We start from the raw sequence: 8,891 nt of genomic DNA, 5'->3' as shown, positions 1-8,891 counted from the left end.
GCAATTCAAGATTAAAAAACTTAGTTCAACATAATGTATTTAAACATCATCCAAAAAAGTATAAACATTAAAACTAAATAAGAAAGTATAAAAAAAAACTAAAGAATAAAATAACACCAAAATTTGTCAATTCTTTGATATGCAATTTCTCCTTTGAATTCTTTACCTTCTTACTAGCTTCAATGCCTCTTTTTCTTCAGAAAACTTTTGCTTAAATCCTAAACTGTGCTTTGAAAGATTGCTTAAATAGGCTCATGATTGTGTCAATATAGAAGTCCAAGTGCACAAAAAGTCTTTTCCACCAGTTAAACCTCTTATTATTATTTTTTTTTGTTTTTTCTCTTCGGCATCACAGCACTAGCTAATGGTGGTTGCGATGTCAAACATCCTGGAGGCCCTTGAAGCATTACTTGACGTCGGGGCTGTCACAGCCTAAATACCAGGCCATGACCGGCGCATGGCCGCAATGGGCATAGCCCACTAAGCCCAAGCAAGCCTTTTTATGCAAACCCGATCATCATTCCCAGCCATCATTTCTAAAACCACATATTGAAATTTTAAACTAAAAATATTTCAGTAATATTCCATAGTGACCCAAAACTCACAATTTTATTATGTCAAAATAATGTCACCTGTTTGCCAACTCGTAGTGGCATCGGTAATCAAATATACATAATTGACTTATAATATGGATCCTAGCGGATTACATTACATATACGCGTTCATAGGTAACAGACCCTTGACCGTCAACGGAGTGACCGTGGATGAAGGTACAGCTATTAAGATGCCAAAATACCTAACAAGAAGGTGAGCATACGTGGACAACTCAATCTAGGTCCCAACTGCCTCCAAATCTGAAAACATGAAGTTTATAAACATGAGTATAAAACTCAGTGAGTGAACATAAGAAGGGAACAAGCAATCAAAAGGAAGAATTTGGAAATCATGATGCACTTGTTTCAAAAACAATGCAATTGATTTAGTTTCTTACTAAAAACCCCTCATTTCAAACTTTGATTAATAACCTCATAGTGTTACAAAAACCCAAGATCAATCCATGAAGCTAAATGCATGAAAAATATGTCAAAATCAAGCAAGGTAGCAGGCATGGCAGCAAGTTTCTCGCTGCAGCGAGATTCAGGTAACCAAAATAGAGAGTTTCTTGCTACAGGGAGAAACAGTGTCAGTTTGAATGTGTTTCAGTTTTTCTATCATATCTCCCGTTACAGAATTTCAATTGACCTGATTTTTGGACCATTAGAAAGCTAAGAGACAAGGATATGACTTTGATGTTTACCACTTTTCCCAGTTCGGAAAACAATATGGTCAAAATCTTCATCAAAGTGAAAAAACTGCATCAGAACCTGAGAGTTTCTCACTGCAGCGAGATTTATTCTCGCTGTAACGAGTTGTTTGCTGCCAAAACAGAATGTTTCTCGCTGCAGCGAGAATACTGCAGCAAGAACCAGGGCACCTAAGTGTAAAAAGGACCACTTTTGCACTAAAAATCCATTTGGTGTTGCAATAAAAATCAATTTGCAAGAAAATGGGAAATTCTCAAGATTCATCATGCCAATTTCAACATGCCAAATTTTCACATGCATTACAATCATATACCATATTTATGAGCTTTTATTCCATAAACATATATACACATATATACATAGATAAACACCAAAACCATCATCATCTCATCCGACTCATGTACATCCCCCCACATTGTGCACATAGCCGGAGTTATCGTGTGCATCCCCCCACATCGTGCACAGTCAATGCCATCGTGTGCATCCCCCCACATCATGCACACGGGCACTCTCATCATCCAACTCCCTCACCACTGTCATCATTGGCATATGCATCCCACCACATCGTGCACACGCACGATTATCATTATCACACAATATCCACCATCAATGCATAACATATATATATACCAACACAATGTAGTAGTACAAGAATCCATAACAGCCACATGTCACAACATAGAAACAATTTATCAAGGGCTTGCTCCCAAGGCACCCGTTTTATGAAAAAAAAATTGGATAAAATCATTCAAAGGTCTTGTGCAAATACATTCACATTCCCAAAACCATTTTGAAATGCAAGTTCACTCACCAATATTGTTGAACCTCCAATCGACTCTCACCTCCACTAATGGTTCAAATGGGCAGGTGAGGCCTTGTTGGAACCTATACACACACAACATCACAACCAACCCAAATTGGTATTAATAATATTCTAAAAGCTATTTCTTAACTCAAGTTCAGCTAGTTATTCCTAACTAGCTTTCAATCACCATTAAGTGGCTATTTATTTCACCACTCTAGTCACCTTAAAAAGGAATAACAATCTCAACAATAGATTAACTCACCACTCTAATCATCAACCATTATCAACAACTTGAAAATTTAACTTAATTCATTACACACCTTGGTGGTTTTTTATAGTTGAATTCCTTTTCAAAACCTTCCAAGCTACTATGGCAAGTCTCTTTTTCTCTCTCTAAAACTTCAGCTAGTGAGAGAAAATGCTGAACAAAGACTTTTGAGGGTTTTAAGGTGGGAGAGTGAAAGAGCACAAAGGTTTTATGAAAAAGTGCACAAAAGCATGAAAATTGGAGCTAGAGAGAGAAAGTTATGGAAGTTGCAAAGCAAGCTTCTATGAAGGATAAAAGGAACGTGAAAGGGGAGGAAGAAGAAGAAGGAGAAGCTGCTGGAGCTCAAATATTTATACTTTAAGTTAATCGAAATTTCCACCAAAATTACCAAAATGCCCTTAACATGGTGGTTTTGTCTTCCTCCCATCCTTTATGCAACCTTTTTGCTCTTTTGACACCGAAACAAAGTCCATAATAGTCTAAAGGTACTCGGGTTCACGAAACTTAAAAATTTAGACTCGAGTTGCAAAATGACCATTTTACCCCTACCATGGAAATTATCATTATTTTTATCTTCTTCATTTATTTACCAACATAAACATCATTTATTCATTCCTTAGGCCTATTTAGACCTTAATAGCACAAAAAAAAAGCCCACTCGTAAGAGCTTACCAAGAGAAATTACAAAATTATCCCTAGTCCGCATTATCGCGTCTACTTCTAGTTATGTGTCTATGGAGATCAAGATTTCACAGGTTCACTTTTGAATTACCCTTTTAACTCAGTAATCAACCTCAAATGGTATCCATAAACTTTATTAGCCACCGTATCAAAATACGGGGTACTACAGTCTCCCATACTTAAAATGAATTCGTCCTCGAATTCAAATCGACATAGAGTGAATAATCAAAATTCTACAGTTTTGCTACATCACTTTCGTCGGGCATTCTTAACATAGAATCTTGGTTTATGCATCATATCGACTTCCAATCTTATAGAAAACTCGACAATGTCATAGTATATAGTTATGTGTACTACTCTTGTTAAATCAAAGTAATATCATCCTTCATCTTATGAAGAGAATTCAAATAAGCTATTAATTCTGGTCACACCTCAATCAAATCATCCTTAAATCATCAATTATGCATGTTTACTTAACCATCCACAACTCTTCTACCTTGCTCCTTTATAAAACCTTCCAATATTCAAGCATCTATTCCACCATTGATTATGGGTCTAATTTGTCAACCAATCTTTATTTCATTTTTCATTCTCCCATATAAATTCCATTTACGCATTTCACAATACATAAGGATCAAATGCTCTTTATTTATTCATATATGTTTAACATCACGGATGATTCAAATCCGGTAACCATTAGTAACCATATTTCCAAAAACAAAACTTCAATACTTTCATGATCGAGTGCTTATTAGATAAATCTTAACTTATAAAAAGTCTAAACTTGCAGCCATTTAAGTAACCTATGGTGAGGACATCTCCTTAATAAATCCTTATACCTGTCCCAGGCCTCATACAAGGTTTCAAAATCAAGTTGCATAAAAGAAGTGATATCATTACACAACTTTACTGTCTTAACAGGTGGAAAATATTTTGCCAAGAATTTCTTAGCTAAATCATCACAACCATTAATTGAACCAGATAGAAGTGAATTTAACCAACTCTTTGCCTTATATCTCAGTGGAAAAAGCAAAAGCCTCAACCTAATGGCATCATCAATAATGCCATTATTTTTGAAAATATCATAAATCTCTAAGAAATTCACAATGTGTGCATTAGGATAATCATTCGACTATCCCCCAAAATGAACTAAAGTCTAAATCATCTGAATGATTGTAGGTTTAATCTCAAAATTATTGGTTTGGATGGTAGGTCTACGGATGCTCGAATGACTGCCTTGAATAAGAAGCATAGCATGTTCTCGCAAAGACTTATTTCTTCTTGTTGATCAGACATTGTTTCGACGTGAGAAGAAGCTTATAAATTTTCCCTTTTAGTTTTTGAAAAGTCTTTTAAATTTCGAGATCAAAAGGAACTATTTCTAAATTTTTAGCTCTTCACATACAATGACCAAAAGTGCCTAACAATAAACAAAAAGAAAGTCTGAATGTAAACTAAGATTGCTTGGTATTAATATTAACAAAGAAAATTTGGCCCAATTCCCTAGCAACGGCACCAAAAATGTCAGGACCCAAACCTGGGGGTTTGTGATCTGAGCACGAGCATGGTAGGGAAAGCCTATGAGACCCGAGCAAGCCTTAGGATTCAAAAATCAAATAACTCATAAACAAGGGATTTCATTACCAAATATTCAAAACTAAGGTTCAACTTCAACATAATACACAATATCCCTTCCACACAAGTTCATATAGTTATCGTGAGGTCATACGTTGACCATTCAAGGTGAGTTCACACATAACAACCCATAGTACACAATATAACATGGCACTCAGTGCCTACAATATCCAAATACATTTCTTTCTAAACTTAAAATTTAGAGTGCGGAAGCTAATGTGGACTTGACTCAGTAAAGTGACCAAAATAAGGGACCTACCGAATGCTAAAACTGATCTGTCAATAAACAACCCTTGCCACATCTTGTCCAGTGGCCAATTCATCTACACATGGTACAAAATGGATGAGCACTATAGTACTCATTGAGTGGTACACAAAATCAAATTTATATACATATATTGGACACATAATAAATATTGCACTCTTAGTGTGTCTACAAAAACTAGCAAACATCTTTGAATAGAAAACATATCATTATCCTTGAGTCTCTAATATGAGGGTATATCATCATCCTTAACATTTGCAAAAATCATCACACCTCATTAGGATTACTTTTGAAGCCAATTCAAAGTCAAGTACACCATTTTCCATGGCACACTTTAGCTGTCGAAGTATCATACTGATTCATATCATGTTTAATTGAGCCTTTCTAAGGCTATCACACGTCGTATATAAATCAATTCACATCACATCATATCAGCGAGTGGTCCTTCCATGCACATAGTCAAATCACGCACAATGGCCAACCGACGAAAAAATAAATCATGCCCAGTGCTGCTGCAACTGGCAAAATAAAAGTCATGCACATGTCAAGGCAATAGGGGGAGCATCACATCATCGACCGGAGTAATCTCCTTACGTCAACATCACCCAAGGTAATCTCCCAATGGTAAGTATCACATCATCGACCGGAGTAACCTCCCGACAGTCGGCATCACCCAAAGCAATCTCCCACCAACGACATCACCCTGAGTAATCTCCTAACAAGCCATATCACAGCACTGTAGGTGGGATAAACCCTAGCCCCTATTTACCACCATCCCCGCATGCACACACAAACAAACACATATACCAAGATGTACGTTAACAATATTCTAGCCTAGGCACACCCATCTAGGCAATCACATTCACATATGTACATACATAGTTCTCTAGCCTAGGCATGTTCAACTAGGCCTACATTCATAATATAGTACCAGTTCAATGCATTTTCCATGCATTATGCATCACATGCATTTAATTAACCCACTCATAGTGACAAATTGGAGGTACTCCACAACTAAACATTGATTCTTGTCCTCTAACTGTATTTTAGCTCATCAATAAGCCCAAATTGCTCAATCTTCCCTTAAGCATATCAAAACATCACAAAACTAGTTAAATCATGGCTTTCAAAAAATGCCAACTTTTCTAAAATTAAGTAAATTCTTAGCAATCTAACATATTAGCTCAAATCTTTCAATAATGAGCTAAACCCATACCTTAGAGGCTAGATTGCACAATTATTTACCCCATATCTCTAGTTAACTTAAGAGGGTAATTTTCCTTCAAAGCTTAATCAAATTAAATCTAAGTTATCAACCGTTCAAATTAGAAATCAATCAATAAAATGCTTAATCTTAACTTTAGAAGTGTTTCCCAAGCTTCAATCCACTCCAATCCACTCTACATAGCTTTAAAAATTATTCTTGGAAGCTAAGGTTTGGATTTTTAAAGAGAGAAAGTGAAAATCATCTACCAAGCCTTTATGAGGTAAAAACTCTTAGTTCCAACACTCAAAATCCTTGGTTTATTAACGAAATCTAGTGGGTTTGAAAGATGCAAGAGCTGAGAGAAAATGGGTGGAAAATAAAGGTGTAGAGAGAAAGTGATGAATAATCGAGTTTTGGGGCTTTTAAGCCTAAATTTGGCTAATATGGCAACCTAAGATCCACTATGGGAGCTTTGTAGTCAATCCTAGAACAAATTGCTCACCCTTCCTCCCATTTCCCTACCTAAGATTGACTACAAGGGCTCTAAAGTCAATCCCAGGCTAGTGTACTTACCTCTTTTGCTCTTTACTTCACAAGATTGATCCTCTATGCACTAAGATCGACTTTTTAGGTCCAAATTCGTACAAATTGATCTCTTTGAAGTTTAAACTCATTCTAAATCTTCTCCACAACCTCCAATCATTCATATTTCACTTAAAATCAACACACAGGTTCATCATGCACACCAATTTCTCATTCATGATATATGTCGCATAACATATCACTTAAACATAGCATTACTTGCATACATATCATACTCATCTTTTTTTTTTATAATTGAGGGAGGGGGGATTCGAACCTTGCTTTTTAGGTAGGGAGATTATGCACCAACCAATGAGACAAATGCTCAGGTGCACATATCATACTCATCTTAAAGCCAAACAAATGCACTATATCATTCATGTGCCAAGTGTATGTAAAACATCAATTGAGGTTTTGTATACTCATACTTTTCATGATCAGAATCTCTCTATGGACATAGGCATTCCTCAAATTCATAAACATGTACATCGAAGTTCACATCAACTTATAAACTTGTCCTGCATCATACATAGTTAACATTAAAAATCAGGGGTCTTACATTCTCCCTTTCTTAAAAGAAATTCTTCCCCAAATTTCAAATCATATGCCACATTTCAACATACAAATATATTAAACCTTAAATAGATAGGGATATTTCTCTCTCATTTTCTTTTCAAGTTCCCATGTGGCTTCTTCAACCGAAAGTCTTTGCCATAATACTTTCACCGTAGCAATATCCTTGGAGCAAAGCCATTTTACTTGTTGATCCAATATGGCTATGGGTTGCTCCTTATAATTAAGTCCGTCTTGTGACTAAACTTTATCATATTGTATTACATGCGAAGGATCACGAACATACTTTTTAAGCATGGATACATGGAAGATCGGACGAACATCGAACAAATTGGGAGGTAACGCCAAATCATAAACATCTGCTCCAATTCGCTTGAACACCTCAAAGGGTCTAATGTATCTAGAGCTCAATTTTCCTTTCTTTCCAAATCTTCTCACTCCCTTGGTAGGCAAGACTTTCAAAAACACATAATCACCAACTTCGAACTCAAAGGCTTTTGCTTATTATTAACGTAAGACTTCTGGCAACTTTGAGTTGTTAGCATTCTTTCTTGAATTACTTGAACACCTCGTTCAGCATCATGGACCAACTCTGGTCTTAAGAGCTTTCTTTCTCCCATTTCAAACCGACTAATAAGCGATTTACCCTTCGCCTATATAAAGCCTCATCTGGTGCCATACCGATCGTGGGTTGATAGCTATTGTTATAAGCACACTCGACCAAAGGCAAGCAATGGTTTCATGAGACTCTAAAATCGAGCACAATTGCCTTCAACATATCTTCGAGCATTTGGATAGTGTGCTCAGACTAGCCATCCGTTCGTGGGTGGAAAGCCATACGAAAATCCAATCTCGTGCCTAAAGCCTCTTGAAATTTCCTCCAAAATTGACTCATAAACTGTGGTTATCTGTCAAAGACTATCATTTCTGGAGCATCCATGTAGCCTTACAATCTCATTAATGTATACTTGGGTATACCGAGCTACTCTATACTTAGTCTTGACTGGCAATAAGTGAGCAGACTTAGTTAGCCAATCAATTATCACCCAAATGGCATCATAGCCACCCCTAACTTGTGGTACACCCATGACAAAGTCCATCGCTACAAGTTCCCATTTCCATTTGAAAATTGGTAATAGTTGTAGCAATCTGAAGGTCTTTGATCTTCAGCTTTCACTTGTTGACATGTCAAACACTTAGAGACATATTCTACCACATCTCTTTTTAGTCTTGGCCACCAATGCACAGACTTCAAATCATGATACATCTTGATGGCTCCTGGGTGGAATGCATAAGCTACAACATGCACTTCTTCCAAAATCTCATCTCTCAAATTATCCATATTCAGCACATAAACTCATGATCGATATCTCATTAAACCATATGTGCCATACACAAAGTCTCAAGCTTTCTCTTCGCTCTTGTCTCCAAATATTTTCACCATATATTCATCTTGATCCTAGGTAGCATTAATTCAATACAGTATCACTGGTCAAAATCTAAAATGAGCTAAGAAGGCATTAGAATCATTAACCTCAAAATGTACACCCATATTGCCCAGATCATACAAG

The 8,891-nt window shown here is 36.4% G+C and overlaps 1 non-coding gene across 1 annotated transcript; it reads left to right on the top strand.

Moving 5' to 3' along the window:
• The first annotated feature begins 3,858 nt into the window (after positions 1-3,858).
• LOC148760413 (small nucleolar RNA R71) lies at positions 3,859-3,965 on the top strand. The gene has a single exon (XR_016023293.1). It is a non-coding gene; the product is annotated as a small nucleolar RNA R71 (small nucleolar RNA).
• The last annotated feature ends 4,926 nt before the right edge of the window (positions 3,966-8,891 follow it).

Source organism: Theobroma cacao, chromosome 10 (assembly GCF_053813885.1).
Source record: "Theobroma cacao isolate CCN51 chromosome 10, ASM5381388v1, whole genome shotgun sequence".
In the NCBI taxonomy this organism is placed as follows: domain Eukaryota; kingdom Viridiplantae; phylum Streptophyta; class Magnoliopsida; order Malvales; family Malvaceae; genus Theobroma; species Theobroma cacao.
This window is presented reverse-complemented; position numbering and strand designations above follow the sequence as displayed.